The 21,078-nt window shown below is 42.7% G+C and overlaps 1 protein-coding gene and 1 long non-coding RNA gene across 2 annotated transcripts in view; one reads left to right on the plus strand and one right to left on the minus strand.

Annotated features, from left to right (window-relative positions):
• PCSK2 (proprotein convertase subtilisin/kexin type 2) overlaps positions 1-21,078 on the minus strand; it is a 275,251-nt gene that overhangs the window by 145,356 nt on the left and 108,817 nt on the right. The gene's annotated exons all lie outside the window — the stretch shown is intronic.
• LOC131485387 (uncharacterized) lies at positions 11,793-13,889 on the plus strand. The gene is made up of 2 exons (XR_009248800.1): positions 11,793-12,193; positions 13,610-13,889. It is a non-coding gene; the product is annotated as an uncharacterized LOC131485387 (long non-coding RNA).

Here is a 21,078-nt window from a genome sequence, read left to right on the forward strand (position 1 = left end):
CAACTGACAGAAGGGAGGGAGAGACTGGTGGTGGCTCGTTTCATGTGGGGAGCCATAAATCACAAAAGGCTGAGTGCCATTTGTGTGAGTAGAAGCAGGAAGAACCCTGGTGGCACTATATATAGCAGATTGCAATTTTCAACCCCTTCATTTGTTCGGAGCGTCAGAGAAATATGCAGTGGGGGTGGGAAGAGATTCCATCTTAACACTGCAAGTCCTTGACACATTGGGAACTTGGTAAAGAACTGTGCGCTTCCAACACCGCATCGGAGAAGGTGATTAAACTAACGAACAGAACCAAGGACAACCCGCCAGTGAGTCAAGAGGTCAATGTTGGTGTTCTAGCTACTGTTGCTGCCATCACAAATTATCCCAAGACATGGTAGCTTAAAACGACCACTTTATGATGCTTACAGAGTCTGTGGGTCAGGAATTGGAAGGTGACACAGAGGGGTGGCTTGTCTCTGCAGTGTTATTTCTGGGGCCTCAATGGGAAAAGCTCAAAGGCTGATTGCGATGCAAGAGCTGGGGGCTACGTAAGATGTAAAAATGATCATTACTGAGGTCGGAGCTTGGGATACATCTGGCCAGAAGAACAATGCTGTTTCCTTTGGCCCTACACATGGCTGCCTTGCCCATTTCCTCTCCTCCACCATGGATTGGGAAGTGAGACAGAGGGTTAACTAGGGAAATGGCTTTCCCTCTCCCAAATGGCTAAGGTCTAGTTTTCTCTGCAGTCACCAGCATGATTTCTCCCTACAGAACACAACAGTGCTTCAGTCCAGACTTCGAGGTTGCCAAAGTATCCTCACCCCATCTGCCCAGCCTACATCTGCACACCACAGACTTTCCACCATGACTCAGACAGGCCAGTCTCTTTATAAACCCTCACATGTGCCCATGTGCCTCCTGCCCATACTCTCCGATCTCAGTGTTTTTGTGTCAAAATGTCGATGCACAACTGTTGGTTGCAGCCACTATAGAAAACAGTAGTTGGGGGGGATCCTCAAAAAATTAAAAATAGAACCAACATACGACCCAACAATTCTACTTCTAAGAATACATCCAAAGGAAATGAAGACACTACCCTGAAAAGTTCTGCACACCCGTGTCTACAGCAGCATTATTCACAACAGCGAAGACATGGAAATAAGCTAAGAGTCCATCGATGGATGAGTGGATAAAGAAGTCGTGGTATATATATATACCATGTGGTGTATATATATATATATATATATATATATACCATGTGGTGTATATATATATATATATATATATATATATATGTATGTATATATGTATACACACACACACACACACACACACAACATACAGTATTCTGTCACAAAAAAGAAGAAATCCTGCCATTTGTGACAACATAGATGGACCTTAAGGGCATTATGCTAAGTGTGCTAAGTGAAATCACTCAGAGAAAGACAAACACTGTATGATCTCACGTATATGTGGAATCTTAAAAAAAAAAAAAAAAAAAAAAAAGACGCACACAAAAGAGATCGGATTTGTAGTTACCAGAGATGGAGGGGGTTGGGGAGAGGGAGAATCAGAGGAAGGTACAAACTTTCAGCTGTTAGAGAAATAAATACTGGGGATGTAACATACCTCATGATGACTACAGTTAACACTGTTGTAAGGTATAAAGGAAAGTTTTTAAGGGTAAAATCTAGGGGCACCTGGGTGGCTCAGTTGGTTGAGTGACTGACTTCGGCTCAGGTCATGATCTCACCGTTTTGTGAGTTCAAGCCCCGCGTTGGGCTCTGTGCTGACAGCTCAGAGCCTGGAGCCTGCTTCTGATTCTGTGTCTCCCTCTCTCTCTCTGCCCCTACCCCACTCATGCTCTGTCTCTCTCTGTCTCAGAAATAAATAAACATTAAAAAAATTAAAAAAAAAAGAGTAAAATCTAAATGCTCTCGTGATGAGGAAAAATATTTTCTCTTTTTTTCGCTTTTCCTTTGTATTGTATCTCTGTGAGAAGATGGATGTTAACTAAACCTATTGTGGTCATCATTTCACCATATATGTAAGCCAGGCCATTGCATTGCACTCCTTAAACTCATACAGTGCTGTAGGTCTATTATATCTCAATAAAACTGGGAAAAAATATCGACACACAAACCATTGCCCACACCCTCCCCATTCTTGAATATCTGCTCCGTTTTCTGAAAACGGCCAACATTATTTTTGCTGACTTCTTTGCAAAAGGGTTGTTTAAGTCACGCAGTTGGGACTTGAATAGTCATTTAGAACATTGGACGTTTCCTACCATTGGGTGTACCCGCCATTAAACTGTAATTTTCTTGGGGGAAACAAAACCAAGTATAAAAATATATTTTGTTCTAGTTTCAGAGAAAACCTGGCCATTTCCATGGTACAGCTTTGCATTTCTAGAACTCTGGGCATGTGAGGGAACTATCGCCATTTCCACCCCCCCCCCCACATGTGGCTGGTGTACTATTATTCCCTGATGAGATCTTATTTCTATTCACCCCTTTCCCCCACTTCCAGACATGAATTGGACCACTCCAGTTACACAGGCAAAGGAGGGGCACCAGGTTGTCCATGCCTAGTCAGCATTTTAAAAAACTATGTCATGCTTTGTTTCATGCTATACAATGTGGTCACTTGTACGCAGCCAGTTAATGAAATCTGAAAAGTGCTGTGTAGCCCCAAGGAGACTTCCAGGGGAAAGCCTTACTATTTTAATTGTTGAATAGGTGTCCCTAAAAATATGCGATATTTGTGACAAAAAATACATGGTATGTCTTTTTTCTTCCTCTTTTTTTCTTCCTTTTAATGTTTACTTTTGAAAGAGAGCATGAATGGTGGGGGGGGACAGAATAGGAAAATGGTCACTTTAAAATAAAAACAGCAAAGGAGTGCCTGTGTGGCTCAGTCAGCTAAGCGTTGAACTCTTGATTTCGGCTCAGGGTGTGATTTCATGGTTTGTGAGATCAAGCCCCCAGTCGAGTCGGGCTCTGGAACGACAGGGAGGAGGCTGCTTGGGATTTTCCCCCTCCCTCTTTGCCCCTCCCCCACTTGCGAGCATGCATGTTCTCTCTCTCTGTTTCTCAAAATAAAATGCATTTAAAAAATCTAAAAACAAAAACAAAAACAGCTGCAACGAAATCAAATTTCTTCTCAGGAGAGAGAACCTGAGTCCAGAGAGATCTCAGGTGTGGAAGCACCTGACTTCAGGGACAGGTCGAAACAACTGCCTGTCCCACCTACAGTTTTCTGTCCCTGAACCCAGGCTCTTATGTGCAGAATGGAGACATTTAGACCTTATTTTCCTTTCTCTTTTCTCATTGCTTTAAAACACCTTTACTATTCATTTCAGGGAAAATGAAGGAATCCCATTTTCCTAAAGGGAGATGAGGCGGTTTCCTCTTTTGGCTCCGACTAGAAATTGGATAGAAAAGCAAATTTGTTTCCTGGTTTGAAATGAAATCACAGCATCCTGTTCGCATCCATAGTTGAGGATAAAATGGACGTTCTTCAAACGGAATGCGGAGAATGTGCTCCAAAGACAGAGCTCGGCAAACGTGCCCTGTGATGGTCTTTTCCTTTATGAACATCACAAAAACCTAAAACCCAGCTCAAGAATGCCCACGGTTTTCACCTTATTCTGCTGAAAGCAATAATCCATTTAAATTCAGAAAATCTGGCAAGATCATTAGAAAGTCTCATTCTTTGGGGGGCCTGGGTGGCTCAGTCTGTTAAGCGTCCGACTCCAGCTCAGGTCATGATCTCATGACTTGTGAGTTCGAGCCCCACGTTGGGCTCTGTGCTGACAGCTCAGAGCCTGGAGCCTGCTTTGGATTCTGTGTCTTCTTCTCTCTCTGCCCCCCACCCCCACTTGTGCTCTGTCTCTCTCTCCCTCTCAAAACTAAATACAAACATAAAAAAAAAGAGAGAAAGTATCATTTTTTGGAGATTGTCCTTTGTTGTTCCTTGAGGTAAATTCTCTGGGAATGCATGTTGGGAATGGAGCCAACCAAAATCTCAAGAGGCCCTCTCCACCCCTCATCGGTGGTTTCCTTCCATATGGTGTGAGTTTGCAGGTGATTTCCAACCTGCCTTCCTTTGACCACCTGAGGAACCCCTGGATTTTTTTTTTCCTAGCAGAGGTAAACATACCTCAGTTTCCCTGGGTGTCACTAGCAATATAGTGTTGGGTGGTTTCTAGAATGTCCTCTATACTAAAGAAATCCTGTGTTTGTCGCTACTGAGACAGACTGTACAGGTCTCTCTTATCATTTCCAAGAATATAAGCAATTTTGCACTTGGGCATCTAGGATGCACACCCCATCCTCTGAAATGCACAGCCCCATCTGTCGTTAGCACTGCATATCTGAGTCTCTAGTCAGCTCTCCTCAGAGAGAGCTACAGCCTCATCTCCATGGATTGGTTGGAAATATTTTCCATGATGCTACTTAGTACCATCTGGGTGAACTATATTATGAATCGGCAAATAATAAAGTGTGAATAGTGGGCAATTTCCAATCTAAAACCAGAGGTGGGGGGAGGTGCATCTGAAGCTTAACCAGCTTCACGTTTGGAAAACCATAACTGCCTTTGTTGCTCCTCACTTGATCTATTTCTACGTGGTCGGCCATTTGCCTGATGTTTGCTCAGCACCTGGTAAGCAAAGAGCTTTCAAAAATGGTAGAAAAGAAAATCAATATCCCTGCCCATTTAGTCGGCCTCTCACCATTCAGTGACATTCACACAGTGCTGGGGAGGGAAGCAGGAGATCAATGCATCTTAGGGACATGGAGAAGGCATTCACTCAACTCGTCTGAGCAATCGATGGCATTCAACTAGTTGCTAGCCTGGATTCAAGTGACTAGATTTTTATAAACCTGTGGCTTGTTTCTCTATTACGACATGCAAGCTCTCTGACTGATGGGAAGCAGCAGCAAATTATCCTCCAAGGAACCAATAATTATAAAAATCTCAACGATGACACTATATGCAAAATGCCTTATAGTCTTATAACATGGTATTACTATTGTGGCAGCTTTGAGACATGTCTATAAATTCTGTGATGGTCTGTCCAATCAAGAGGTAGGGTGTATATGTCCTTCCCCCTGCCCTGAGTGGGTTGTGACTGATTCAACTAGTACCGAATGGTAGAAGTGATGCTATCTGATGACTTCCAACAGTAGGTCAGAAAAGACCAACTGGTTCTGTTGGTTTAAGTAAGCCAATAACCCATGTACAGAAAGAAGTTCAACTACACTGATGCCACTAGGCCAGAGAACCCACGTGAGAGTGCTCTGGTCAACGTTTTCTGCTGGGCCCCCAGCCTGTAGCCATGTGAGTGGCCCATCTGACAGCGACCACATGAGACCCCAAGTGGGAACTGCTGAACCCTTTTATGAGTGAAGAAACCAAATCTCACAAGGCTCGAGTAACGTGCCTAAAGTCATACAATTTCAAAGTTGCCAGTTTCTTCTAAGTTTATTTCTTATTATTTATTTTGAGAGAGACAGAAAAAGAACCAGTGAGGCAGAGGGGAAGAGGGGGACAGAGGAGGGGTTTATTATTATTATTATTATTATTATTATTATTTATTTTGAGAGAGAGAGAAAGAGAGAGAGAGAACCAGTAGAGCAGAGGGGAAGAGGGGGCAGAGGAGGGGCAGAGAGAAAGAGGGGGACAGAGGATCTGAAGTGGGCTCTGCGCTGATGTGGGGCTCCAACTCACAAGCCAGGAGATGAAGACCTGAGCTGAAGTTGGATGCTTAACCGACCGAAACACCCAGGCACCCCTCAAGGTTGCCAGTTTAATGCCAGATTTGTCCCAGTCTGAAACTAATGTCTTTGACTCTGTAGCATACTGCCTTTCCAATTAGCCAGTTAATTGCAGGGGAAGCCCACCGCCACAGAAAATGTGTGAACAAAGATAGAAATCTCACTATTTTAGACACTTCCTTGAAGATTCTATTGGTGTGAAGATCTAAAAGTTCCTCTCTCCTTCTCACAGGGTGGAACCCTTGGAAGCTTTCCTACTAGGTAGTGCCCCACTGGCACTAGTGATGTCCCACCACCCCTTTCTATTTGTCCTCAGTAGCTCAATCTTTACCATCAGCTCCTCTGCCAAAAAGGCGGCCATCTTTTTTTTTTTTTTTTTTGAGCAGAGAACCAACAGTCATTGACCCCCAGGGCCCTAGACTACCTTCCCCCCAGTGGGCATCTCATCTGATTTTTGCTCCCCACATTGGGAGAGGTGTGCTGCTACCCTCACCTCGTGGAGGCAGAAATTGGAGCTTACGGAAGTTAAGTGACTTGCCCAAGTTAGTGGGTAAGTTTAAACCTACAGTTTTCTGACTCTCATCGTACTGTGTTCTTTTCCATTGTTCACAAAATACCTAACCCTTAAAAAATGAATGACAGTTCAGGGCTCCTGTGGCACCTGGCACTTTCTCACTCTGATGACTCAGGCGAGAGTATTTATTCTCACTTTTGGAGGTGCAGGGTACCCAAAGGTAAAGCTGTTGTTATTTATTTTATTTTACTTTATTCTATTCTATTCTATTCTATTCTATTCTATTCTATTCTATTCTATTTTTGAGAGAGAGAGAGAGCTCGAGTGAGCGAGGGGCAGAGCGTGAGGGAGAGAGAGTGTGGAGCCCAGAGCACGGCTCGGGCTCATCAGATGCAGGGCTTGAACTCACGAACCATGAGATCATGACCTGAGCCGAAGTCAGATGTTTAACCAACTGAGCCACCCAGTCGCTCCAAGGTGAAGCTGTTTTTCACTTAAAACCTCTGGAAAACCAAAGAGTGCCTGTGTGGCTGCTCTTCCAAAGCCCTAACCTTGAGAGTGTGCTGGCAGAAATAATTTCAGGCACAAATGTCTTGCTTGAATTGGTAAGTAATTGTGACAAGTTAGGTTGCCTCTGGCAAGTTATTGAACTTCTCCGGGTTTCTGTTTTATAAGGTGTAAAGTGAGAGAGACCCAGATGAAAGTCCACACCCTGGGAGCTTACCATGGACACACAACTATCTGCACTTGCAGCCATAAACATGAAGTGACTTATAATGAAGACAGGCATGGATATAATAACAACAGTAAACATTTACTGAATAACTGACCATGTGCTCTGCACGGTTCTCAGCATGCTCCAATTATTTAATCCCTATGGTTATCATCAACCCTATCTTACAGATACCTCGACGTGGGGGCTTGTCTGAAAGTACATGAGGCAGGATTTGAACCCTGGCTGTTTGGCCACTTCTAAATATGTCAAATAAGCATTACAGGTAATAAATCCCCTAGAAATTCAGAGGGGACCATGGCATTTCCAGCTGTGACAACCACAGTATTCCTGCTCTCCTCACCCCTGGTACCCACCCTATCTCCATAGGCATCTCCAACATCCGGACACCCCAGAGTGATGAGAGTGATATGACAAAACATGAATGAATGTGAAACATGAGTTTCTGTGGAATCAGTTCCATAAACATGGAGCATACATTATGGTGGCTCTATTTCCCCTTTTCAACTTCTAATTTTGAAATAATACCAAAAAGTTGGAAAAACAGTGCATAGAATCCCTACATATTCTTCACTCACATTTTCCAAATACTAACATTTTACCCCATTTGCCTTATCATTCCCTCTCTCTCTCTCCACACACACACACACACACACACTTTTTTCTGAATTGCCAGAGAGTGAGCTTCCAATAGTATGCTCCCATAAGTTCAAATATGACCATATGTGTTTCGTAAAACAACCACATTTTCTTACATAACCACAGTTCAATAGTGAAAATAAGGAAATTAACACTGATACAATACTATTATCCGATCTCCACACCTTGGTCAAATTTCGTCACTTGCTCCACTAATGTTCTCTGTGGCAAAAAAATAAGAAAGGTTCAGGATTCAATCCAGGATGATTTATATACCTTTCAAAGGGGAAAATATTGCAAATGTTCCATCTCCAGAGAAACCAGAGCCAAAGATAATATAAGACGGGGTCTTCTTTGTAGGACAGTGAGGACAGTGACTAAACAGACCACAGTCAAACCCAACCATTGTTTTGACAGTAAGATAAAGGCACAGTTCACAGAACCAAGCACGGGGAGGCTATGGCAAAAAACAATCAACCTTTCAGCAGGTCAGTGATCATGAACGCTGTACACAGCTGTGTTTCTTTGTGTTCGCAGAGATCCTTAGGTTCTTAAATTTTAGAAGCAGCATCAGAAACCTCTGGAAAGCTTGTTGAAACATGGACTACCAGGTTCCCCCCTCCCCCCCACAAATTCTGATTCAGTAGGTCTGGGGCGGGGCCTGAAAATGTTTATGTCTGGCAAGTTCCCAAGTAATGCTGGTGTTTCTGGTCCAGGGGGCCAGTGTGAGAACTACCACTCTAAGGTAAGGTATGCCAGCCAGATGAAGTTTCATCTGGGAATTTCATATGATGACTTAATCAATGACCTCCTACTTATCAAATCCGATGCCCTAGTCTAAATTCCATTGGACCCTGTGAAGAAGATGGATAGGGGGATATTTCTCTACTCGTTGGAGGCCTCTCGTTTCTACCAAGACACTGGAATGACTCCAGTTCACACTCAGGAGTATCGAGAAAGTTCTGTCTGTGTGTGAGGCCCCTGGAGTGTGCAATTTTTAATTCAGATGTCATTTGTGTTCCTCAGAAGTGCTTGCGCATGTGGCGATGATCTGAAAGGTGAAGCAAAGTTGGAAATTGCTATAGTATCTAAAAAATGTTTTTTGGCTATGTCATGTGAATTCAAGTATTAAGTCAGGGAACCATGTCCCAGACAGAACTGAATTTTATTCATCTTTGAATCTCTACATCTCAACTCTAGTATTTTATAGCTGTGTCACTTCAGAAGAGCTTCTTACCCTCTGTGTCTCAGTTTCCTCATTTATAAAAGAGGCATAACAGAATTCACTGATGGTAGATCACGTTATTGTTCAACAGGTAGTTATCGTCTGCCTGTTGGCCACCATTGTCGGGGAGCATGCTTGCCTCCCAAGTGACTTTGAACTTGCTCATACGACTTGCTTTGGCTAACAGAATGTGCGTGTAAGTATGGGGGCTTTAGAAAGCGTAGGCCTCAACGGCTTCCTTTGTTTCTGTTTTCCCTTTGGGAACTTCTGACTTCTGTCGAAAAATCCACTGGCCAAAAATAATTTAATAAGATAATTATTATTCAAGAACAAACTTGAACCCGGTCTTTGAAAGCCAGGTTCTCTCAAAGCCAGGCTTTGAGCCAGGACTGGCTGAGCCTACCCTAGTTCAACTGAACTATAGACAAACCATATATATGTTTATGAGAGCTAAGTGTCTATTGTAGACCCCTGCAAGTTTGTTATGCAGAAATAGCTGACATGCACAACCTTACAGGACTATTGTGAAGATTAAATAAATTAACAAGTGCAAAAGGTTCAGAACAGTGCTTAGCATGTAATAAATGCTCTTAAAGGTGTGAACTGTAACTATTATTACACCCAGTGCCTAGACCATTGGGAAGTTTTTGATATAGGAGACATTGAATGCTTCCCTGATGTCTAGTATTCCTTTCTTCTATGTCCTAACACCTAAGACCTGGGTCCTGGATTACACCTTTGATCTTGACTTGATCACTTTATTTCTCTGAGTCTCTGTGACCATATATCTGATAGATTTGGACACTTCTACCAACCTCGTAGGTTTTTTTCCTTTTCTTTTTTTCCTGCATCACATCACGGGCATAAAAGCACTTTGAGATTTTTATCTTCTCTTCAAGAATAAAAGCTATTCTGAGTAGATCACAGTAGACAGATCACTCAGTGTCCCCAAGATCTGTTTGTCTGATGCTCAGACAAGGATGGCATATACAGGGGTTTTCACAAATACCAGAGACTCTGCTGGGAGGGGACGGACTCTTACATTGGGTTTTCAAACTGGTCACAGAAGTCAGATTGACATTCTTTAATTGTACGTTCAGTTTTCACAAACCATTCTTTATGTATCAGGCAGATCACAGCTGAGAATAGAAGCAGCAGTGGGTTTCTCAACAGAAGACCTGGATTTAAGGGGTGGCTCATGGCTCAGCCTCTTGGTGATGGCCTGGGAAAGCCATTGAACTTCTGGGTAAAATGAAGGTGATGCTCATAAAAGCATAAACCATACAGGGTTATTTGAGAATCTGGTCATGCCAGTGCTGCTGCTGCTGGTGTAAGATGTATTTTTTTTTTTTTTTAATAGTTTTGGAGGAAGTGTAAATTGGCAAAGCCCACATGGAGTATGGGCTTGAAGAGTCCATCTTACTCTAAAGTGAGCATCCTGTTTGAGCCAGGAATTCCATTCTAGATCTTTACATGGTCTTTGGGTTCTTATGACCCATTCTTGACCCTATTTTCCATTTCCTGCTTCTTCTCACTGTGGAGATAAAAATACAGTAGATGTTTACCCATCTTCCCTGTTACTAGGGAAGGACTTGTGACCTGTTCTGGCCAGTGAGGGGCATCTGAGAAACATCTTTTCCCCTCCACAAATACCAGAAGAGCCCCTTCTCACTTTTGAAGCCATCTCTCTGCTTCCTGTCGTTGTAGGCTGATGTACAATGATGTGCTCTCTGGACCGGTAGCAGCCATCTTGCAGCATGGAAGGGCTGAGAGCATTACAGAGACACCAACCTGGAACCTGGATTGTTAGCTGTTGGTCCAGCCCTGGAATCGGCAGCCTTGGCAATCCAGATTTTGTGTGACATGGCTCATTTAGGGCCTTTGTTATTTAGGCTATTGTTAGTTCTGTTACTAGCAGCAAAAGAGCCCTTAACTGATGTACGCTTTTACAGTCTCTCTCTCACCCATCTCCACACACACCATACGCTCAATGTCTATAGAAGGAAATATCTAGAGCGGCCTTGTCAAATAGGTAACCATTGCCCCATGTGTCTACTGAGCACTTGAAATGTGCTCAGTCTGAATTAAGGCATGCTGTAAGTATAAAGTACACAGTGGATTTTGAAGACAGTACAGAAGAGAATGTAAACTATCTCACTGCAATTTTATATTGATTGCATATTGAAATGATAATATTTGGGATATGTTGGGTTATATAAAAGATATTATTATTAAAATTATTTTCACTTTTTCTTTAGCTTTTTTTAAATGTTTATTTTTGTTCTTGAGAAAAAGAGAAAGAGAGAGACAGAGCATGACTGAGGGAGGGGCGGGGGGGGGGGGTGCAGAGAATCTGAAGCAGGCTCCAGGCTCCGAGCTGTCAGCCCAGAGCCCTTTGCAGGGCTTCAACCATGCACCATGAGGTCGTGACCTGAGCTGAAGTTGGATGCTCAACTGACTGAACCACCCAGGCGCCCCTGTTGGCATGTAATTTTAGATATGTTTCAGAATATTTCAGATATTCTCTAATAATCCTCTGTAACTCTGTGGTATTGGGCATTATTTCTCCTCTTTCATTTCTGGTATTGTTTGAGTACACCCCCCCCCCCGCCTTTTTTTTTCTTTTTTTTTCTTTTTCTCTTTTTGATGAGCGTGGCTAAAGGTTTATCAGTTTTCTTGATCTTTGCTTAACTGACTGAGCCACGCAGGTGCCCCTCTTTTCCTTTTTAACAATGTGGGTATTTTATATTTTATAGCCATTTATGGCTCACATTCTATTGGACAGCACTGTTCTAGAAGAATAGATACCAAACTAATGATAATGGTCACCTCTGGGAGATGGAAGAGAATAAGGGGCTTGACAGAGTAGGGGATATATATATATATATATATATATATATATATATATATATATTTCTTGAATTTTCTACAATAAGCATATATTTGTGCATTATTTCTGTGCGCTTTAGGAATCTGGGATAAGATTTAAAAAATGTATTAATATTTGCAATCATGCCTTGTCAATTGTAAAGTTGTGTACATGCTAGTTGTTTAAATTTGATAATCATCTATTTTGGAACATCACTGCACTTGGCTGTAAGTACCTGGTGTTTTAAATCTCTATAATATTAAATATTAGATAAAGCATACAGAGAAACACTCAGGTAGCCTTTGTGTAATGTAACAGAGTGTATCTTATTTTACCAGCAGAACCCTATATATAAAATGAACTTGCTTTTGAATAACTGGGGGCATATTTATGAGGCCAACATCAAGAAATGAAAAAGGTGACTTATAAAGAAGTTAAGGTATTTTGGGGTTAACTCATATATTTTATTTTAAGGTATTTTGGGGTTAACTCATATATTATGAACAATACTTATGATAATTCTCTTTCCACTGGTAGAACATAGCAACTTAACAAAACATCCCAAATGTCGTCTTGGCCCTTGCCTTTTTGTGATGCCTTGGGAGGTTTATTTTTCTCCAAAAACCTCTGAGTCATTGAATTTCAGATTTAGCATTGATTTATTCCTTTTGAGAGTTTGCCAACTACAAAGATAAATTGCTTGGCCTAAGTGATTAAGGAAGAATAATGGTTTGCTTCTAGTCAACACTGTGTTTAGTCCTTCTTTATTATCTTTAATTAAAAAGCCAGCCCACGATTCTCCACCTGCTAATGGATCTGGATGGAGGACAAAGTAGCAACCGGGGTCCTGGAGACTAGCCTGGCTGTGGGTGGGGAGGGCAGCCCAAAGGGTGTCTCAGCAGCTCTGCTTGCTGGCTTCCTGCAAAGCTTTGATGAGTGACATTAGGTGTGTACCCTAGAGTCTTTGAGTGTTACTACATGACTTTGCACCATGGGAGCAGAAAGCCACGTGGTTTTGCTTCAGTGTCATCATTTTACTCACAGCTCAACCATAGATTGGATGTGTGACGTTGGGCGAATCAATGTCCCTTTTGGATGCCATCTTCCGGGCCAGTAAAACAGAGTGTCGGTCTCAAAAATAATCTCCAAAATCTTTTCCAGCTTTGAACTCACCTTCCCCTTCCCTCCTCTTCCCTTTCCCTTCTGCATCATCTCTTTTCTCCAAATAAAACACGTGTGTTGTCTGACATTTAAAGCCAGGGTTAATTATCTTGTTAACAGATGTCCCTGCTACTACAATATATGTATTATATATCAAATTATGTATACTGTGTATATTTAAAGTATGTGTAATATATACATTGTGTAATTTAATATATTACATACATTACACATATGAATATATCGCACATATTAAATTATATAGCTGTATGTTTAAATTACTATATAATTACATATAACACAAAATATTATATACAGTGATATATTATTTTATATATAATACAATCATGCATAAAATCATATACAATTATAAATATTATCACATAATTTATGTAAATATATATGTATGTATACACATATATGTAGATTTATGTGTGTATGTATATATATAAATACACATACATAGGGAAGAAGCTTTATTGTAGAAAACATACTCATAAACTCCCAAACTCTAACAACTCCTCTGGGATAGGTCAGAGAAAAAAAAGCAATCTAATTATATTTCCAATTTGTAACAAAACCTAAATTTAGCAATGCTTCATAAGCGCCGTTTGGAAATTTAATTTTAGAGAACGGCTGGTGAGCTTCCGTTCCATTTTGTCACCTTTGTTTTTCCATTTTCCTGCCACCCCAGGTAGAACCAGAACTCCTGAAAGGCTGAAGTAAGAAATCTTTGGTTGAGTTCGGTGTGTGATCCATCAGTAGAATGGCTTCAGGAGTAGAGTCAGACTTACGACTCAACAAATGCAGCCTGTTAACAAATCTCTTTTCAACACGGGTATAGTGTGCCTGTATCAAAGCATGATTTACTTGGATCTGTTGAGGCGGCAATAAATAAATTTGGAAGCACTGAATTGTATTAGAAAAACATGACTGAGCATTTAAAGTGAAATAAATGGTATGTTTGCCGACAATCTCTTTCTCATGCATTAATACGGAAAAACCGATTTACTCAAGAAATGGTAATAGAAACCAGCAAACACCTTAATTTGTGTTATTATCCCAGCCAATATAAAATTCAGGGAAGTGGAAATGGCACTGGTGGAGACCAGCAGCAGCAGCTGTTCCAAAACTCCATGGAGCATGGTCTACTTGAGGGATGCCACGTTGCCATGGCAGCCAGCGACTCCAGTGAGCAGCGTGCAACCTCAGACAGCTGGCTCTGCCCCTTGGGGTGCACAGCATTGGTCCTTCCTTGGGTATTTGGCAGGGTGGAGGTGGGGGCACGAGACCTAACATTTTGTTAAATCTTTGGAGGATACAGGATATATTCAGGTTGGTCCCTGCCTTTGGAGGACTTACAATTCATTAGGCTGAGACGCTCTAAGAAAAGCTATATTGTTAGATGGTATAAGGGCTTCTTGCGTCCTGAGAAAGTGTCTTTGCTGAAGGCGGTAGCAGTCGAGGAGGCCTTCTTGGAAGGCAGTGGGATTTAAATGAGATCTTGAAGAATACATGAAATTGAAATGGACTTCCTCGATCCCACTGTCGCCGTGGAGTTTTCAGTTAGCTTGTTTCCAATCGTATTACTCCCAAACCACGGAGGTTGGGTGTTGGGTTTGGTGTTGACCTAGTCTGACTGATGTGCAGGTGAAGAAACGGAAGAAAGAGAAGGGGAGTGGAGGGCAGAGGTGCTGTGAGGAATAAGACTGTGGTGGCCTGAGGCTGGGAGGAGCCCAAAGGGAGGTGCTTGGGGACTGGGGTGGGCAGCTCCACATCCCTCAGGGGTGCCAGTGGGCAGCTGTTTTCTCCTGACTGACAGGTGACTGGGACAAGAGCCCTCTCCACAAACATCCCACCCCTCCCTGAGTATATGTCTCAGGTGAGTATATCGCCGGTCCCAGAGTCTCAGACAAGGGGCTTCCCCCAGGCAGTAGCTCTGACATTTGGAAGACAGTAATCCGTTTCAGTACTTGATGAATCTTGACAAGGAGTCATTCTTGCTATCATAAACCGTACTCCATCTTTGACTGCTTTTTTGTTTAAGGAAACTTTTAATTTTAGAATAGTTTTAGATACACAGAAAAGTTGGAAGTACAGAGAGTTCCCATATACCTCATACTCAGTTTCCCTATCATTAACATCTAATATTAGCATGGTACATTTCTCACAACCAAACATTATTATTAACTGAAGCCCATATTTTAGTCAGGTTTTCTTAGATTTTACTTAATGTGCTTTTTTTTTTCCTGTCCCATTATCCCATCTAGAATTCCAAATTACATTTTACTTTTTTGTCATGTTTCCTTATTCATCTTGACTGTGACAATTTTCAGGCTTTTCTTGCTTTTCATACCTTGACAGTGTTGAGGGGTACTGCTTTTGGAAGGAATTTAAACCCACACACTGATTGAGGATATGATTGCCATTTGGCCATTTGCTTTTCTAAATGCATTTCGTCATTTACTTGACCTCGAATCTCGTGGTTGATTCATTGGCGGTCTTGAGTTTTCAGCCGTGCCTGTCTCCATACCCTTGCTGTGGCCTCATCGTGTACTTCTGTACCTCTTGGCTTTGTGTTTGCTCATCTGGCTTGTGCTGGCCAATGGCTTGTGGGAGAACTGACAGTGAGCCACAACTGAGCCTCGGGCTTACAAGGACCCCTGTGATTTCACTGACCTCTGCTTTTGTCATGGCCACGAAAAGGACATGGCTGGACTAGCCCACTGGTGTCAGGAGAAGGATGAGAGTTACAAGGGTCGAGCTACCTTCAGCTGAGCTGGGCTTAGGTCAGCTCACATCCAGCCAACTCAAAGATGAACGGACAATATTCGATGACTGTTATTTTTTGGCCTCTGAGCTGTGGAGACATTTGTTACGCAACAATAGTTAACTGATACATACCCTAGGGCTGAATACACTTAAGACTTAGAAACTTTTTTAAACAATTAGTTAAAAATTTTTTTTTTCTTTGGGAACATGTAATTAAGAGGCCCACGTGCCTCATTGGGTTATTCTAGTGTCTGTCATGAGAGGATAGGTGTCTCATTGAAAATCCGAGTTGTCTCCTCTCTGAGCCAAATGGACAATGTCTTCAGCTGATTGGCAACCTGTGATCTGGGTAAAATCTAAATGGAGCCGCTTAAGAATGAGCTCATTCATTCCTTCAACAGCTAATTATTAGGTGCCTAAGATGTGTGGAGACTTCTGCCCACTGCTGATTGTATAGGAGAGAGCAATAGTGGGCAAAACCCCGGCCCCCGGGGAGCTGGCCTCATGGACAGGATGTGAGTAAAAATGCAATTACAAGGGGAATGCATTTCTGAAAGGAAAGCTGTTGTGAGGGATCTGACCTGTTTGTGTTCTCAGGAAAAGCTTCCCCAAGGAAGGCTGACCTGAATTCCGAAGAGGGGAGCATTCTGTGCAGAGAACAGCTCACTTCACAGCAGCAGGAAGCGCGGAGGCTTCCTGGAGCCGCATCAAGCCCGATAGGGCTGGATATCAGGATAAGGAGGGGCCTGTGAGGCAGCAGGGGGCTGGCCCATTTAAACACCCTGGTTATTTGGCAATGTGTCCCTTTCCATGGTAGATACTGAAGTAGGGAAGAGAGTCCTCTCCTCACATCCTGTAGCATGCTTTTAAGCACGTCAGGCCTAGGGCACCTGGGTGGTTCCGTCGGTTAAGCGTCCAACTGCAGTTCAGGTCATGATCTCGCAGTTTGTGGGTTCGAGCCCCGTGTTGGGCTCTGTGCTGACAGCCTGGAGCCTGTTTTGGACTCTGTGTCGCCTTCTCTCTGCCCCTCCCCCACTTGCTTGCGCGCACTCTCTCTCTCTCTCAAAAATAAATAAACGCAAAACAATAATTTAAAAAAAGCATGCCAGGCCTAATACTCTCTCTCAGGCTGTAACTTGAGATTGGGCCAAGAAGACACATGCTGGTTAGGGACTCTCCCATGGAAGTTGCTGGTAGCTGAGCATTAGCTGGTGGGGTCCAGACACTGGAATCTGGCAGCAGAGAGTGACCAGGACCAAGGTACGATGGCATCTGTTGGGGTGTCTTACAGAGATTACCTTAACTCTGAATCAGTCTGGTTCTGTAAGAGAGGGCTTTCTAATGAATTGCTTTTCTGATTTGGGTACTCAGATGATTTCTATTGGTAAAGCCAAGAACCCTGACAAGAACAGATGGGTTGGTGCCAGATCATGCCACGTCTTCCAGGCCAGATTAAAAATCATGACCTTTAGCCTAAGAGAACTAGAGGCCCATAAAGAAGTTTGAGGCAAGAGAGGAGACTGTCAGATGAGAGCCAGTACTTATAGCCTGGTGTCTCCGACTGAATTCTTCTAGCCGAAGATCCTAAGACAAGGAGCTGAGTGCAGACATCTTATTTTGGGAGGAGATCTCCGTAAGCACCAGTGGGGGAGGGGGGAGGCAGCCATAAAAGGTGAGTTATCAGCTGGTTACTACTGTGGGAAACCGGGGTCAGTTCATCTGGGGAGCTGTGGGAATAGTATAGAACATGTCTCAGAGCTATTTATCCATCTTTCCCATCAGTCATTAACTGATGGCTGCTCTGGGGAAGGGGGTATTCACTGTCCAGAACTTCCCATCAGCCCCGAGCAAGGGCTCCAGTGATCACGGAATCAGCCCAGGTGAAGAGTTGCAGATATTGGCAGTTGGAAGTCTCAGAATCTCTGCACTTAGAAAAGGTTAAAGCTGAGGGGATGTTGAGGTAGGTGGGGGAGGGACACAGGCATGTACACTCACCCGGAAAAACACACCATCTGGTCCTTACTGCTCGCAAGGTGCAAAATGCTATCCTAGGTTGAAGGCTATAGAAACAAACGACAATGGGTGCCCCGTGGAAAACCGACCAGTTGATTCAAGGAATAACAAACCCCAGTTACTTTCTTTTTGGTCCCTATTATAACTCATTTCTGCTTTACAGGAAAGCCCAAGCTCTGCAGGAGAGAGAATCTTGGCTCATCTTCATAGCTCTGTAACCTTGAGCGTGTTACTTAACCTCCCATTCCTGGAGGTTAGAACAGGATTCTAGAACCTGATTCCAGAACAGAAGACTGTGCACCAACAGCATTCGTTTGCTTGGGATGCCATAACGAAGTGCCACAGACTGGATGGCCTAAATAGCAGAAATTTATTTTCTCAAAGCTCTCAAGGCCAGAAGTCCAAGGCCAAGATGTTGGCGGGTGTGATTTCTTCTGAAGCCCCTCTTCTTGGCTTGTAGTTCACCATCTTCTCCTGTCTTCGTGTGGTCTTCCCTCTGTGCATATCTGTGTCCTAATCTCTTCCTTTCAGAACACCAGGCATATTGGATTAAGGTCCACTCTAACCTTTAACCTTTAACCTTTAACCTCTACTACCTCTTTAGAGACCCTATCTTTACATACAGTCTCTTTCAAGATACTGGCGTTCAGAGCTTCAACATACGAATTTTGAGGGGGCACGGTTTATCTCATAACACCCACTAAACAGCTTACTCATCAAGACTCCCTTCAAAGTCCTTACCTCTATGTGTTCACCAACCCAAAATAAGTAATAATAAAGTGACAAATTTTGCCCAACCCCAACAAATTCTAGGTCTTGTAAGATCCACCTAAAAATCACCTAAGTCACCCCTAAAATCATTCACTATCAAGGTAGTGTTCTTCCTTACTGCAGTAAGTCTAGCAAACGTAGGCCTGCCTGATCAACAGTTTTCTCTGTTGTTCTTTGTGGAATCCACAGGATCAAATAACATGATAAATGAAGACTCTATCATAATACCTAGCATTTAGAGGTGTTCCATACCTGTTAGTTTTTTCTTATAACCCAATCTCATCGCAAGAGAAAGGATTTTCAGAGCTTAAGCAATAATTTTTATTATCTTTCTTTTATTATGCCCCATTGACAAATTAATCTCACTTCAAAAACCTTCTGTCTCGCTGTTTTATCTGAATAAATCTGTGCCTAATACAAGTCAGCACTTTCTAAATGGTTTTCGACTCTTCCTCATCGTCTTTGGAATGTTGGAATCAATCACAGGTTAGTCAAAGGTTTTTTAGTGTGTAATACAATTCCGTTGAACGTGGCAATTGCTAAGAATTTCGCAGACTCTAGCAATTGAGTGTGAATTATGGAACCAACTACTGTTATGTAAATTACGGGAACATAGAGAATAATTCCTCTCTCCCTTTAGATCAAAGCGTAGCAGTCTTTATATCGAACAGGATACTTATCACTACCTGATTTTATTAGAGCTACTTCCTGATATGTCTGCCTTTCTCCAAAGCAGAAAGCGACTGGAAGGAAAGAACTGTGTTTTATTAGCTCTATTCTTCCTTTGTAATCTAAGATAGATTTTTTTTTGCATATGCACGGACTTAAATACAAACTGATGGAATAGAATAGAATTTAGCCTTCAGCAGGGAGGGTATTAGACAGTGAGGGAGGAGGAGGACATCTGAGTGCCTCTCATATATCAGCTGCTTCACATTCTGCCTTCTATTCAATCCTTAACCACAGTCCTGTGCAGTCCGAATTGCTATTCCTTTTTCACAGACAAGGAAGCTGAAGCTTGGAGAGAATACCTTGGCCAAGGTCACAGTTTAGGTAGATGTCGGACACAAGGAAGTCCAGATCTACTATTGCTTCCTAATGGAAAGCATTAGTTTGCTTTCCCGTTGAGTGACTTGGGTAGATTACATGGAAAGCCAACCATGTATGTGAGGCAGCTAAGACATTATTAGTTTGCATAAAGGCAATGGCAATGACAACAGAATAAACCAAGCAAATAGTCTCAAGAGGGAAAAAATAAATAAAAACAATCAAAAGGATTGTTGGATGCTGTAACAGTTTGCTTGTTTTAACGATGTTTTGCTTTCATGTGCTTCCCTTGGTTTTGGTCAGAGCTTTCATCCATGTAAGTTATTCCTGACTTTCTGTTTTGTTCTTCAAGGACGGTTAAGGCAGAAGGACTGTAGGCTCTCCCACATTCCTTCTGCATTCTCCTCCATGAGCTTAAAGCTGCCTCCTATAAACTCCAGTGACTCTACCTGAAGGTCCTTCTCGAATGTTAGTGCCATGTCTAGAGAAGCCAAATGTGCTGGAGAATTAATTCTAGTGGGGGCACCCTTGACCACTACCTAACAGGGAGTTGGTTGTATAAACACCCTGACTCCCTCCCCATCGGGTGGGGATAACCGTGGGGCATGTTCTATAGTCTCCCATAGATGCTCAGCAGGCCTGAGCCCCAGTTGCCCCCCCGGTGGTAACTGGCTGAAGAACACACTTTACTGGCTTCAGTCCCTTTCCTGTCTCACTTCCCTACTTCCTCCTGGTGCTTCCTGAGGAACTTTCTCAGGGTACAAAGCCCTCTTAAACAAAGTGGGCTGCATAGGGAGTGGGGACATAAGAATTCAGCCCTCCTCTGCCTCAGTGAGTGGTAACTACCGGTACGCAAAGAAAATGGTGGTTCCAGGAGGAAGAGGTGTGGGGACAGAGGGAATATCCCTGAGGTGCGTGACTGGGAGATGAATCTAGGTTTCAGAGTATGTTCTAAATAGTAATTATTTTTTTTTTTTAAAGTTAATTTATTGATTTTGAAAGAGAGAGAGAGAGAGAGAATCCCAAGCAAACTCCTCACTGTCGGTACAGAGCTGGACGCGGGGCTCAATCCTGCAAACTGTGAGATCATGACCTGAGTTGAAATCAAGAGTCGGAGGCTTAACTGACTGAGCCACCCACACACCCCGAAAATATGTTCTATGCATTCTATGTTATTTTGGGGAACAACAAGGACGAGAACCCTCTGTCTCCTGGGCACACACCCCTTTCACTAGGAGTATTCTTCCTGGAAGGGCATTGCAGTTGGATTTCTGACATGTTAATATGGGGAGTGGTGATATCAGCGAGGAGAGATGCACATAGAGGCTGAATAAAGATGACAGATGAGGCACTGAATGGACAAGGCTAAGTCCTAGAGCTTTGCCACTATGGTCCCAGCAGTATCAGCCTCACCTGGGAGCTTGTTAGAAATGCAGTCTCAAAACCCACCTCCTGAATGAGAATTGGCATTTTAACAAGATCCCAGGTGATTCATATGCACATTGAATTTTGAGAAGCACTACCTTAGGAATCTAAAAAATATGAGGAAAATATGACCCT

The sequence above is a fragment of the Neofelis nebulosa genome, chromosome 9 (assembly GCF_028018385.1).
Source record: "Neofelis nebulosa isolate mNeoNeb1 chromosome 9, mNeoNeb1.pri, whole genome shotgun sequence".
Lineage (NCBI taxonomy): Eukaryota > Metazoa > Chordata > Mammalia > Carnivora > Felidae > Neofelis > Neofelis nebulosa.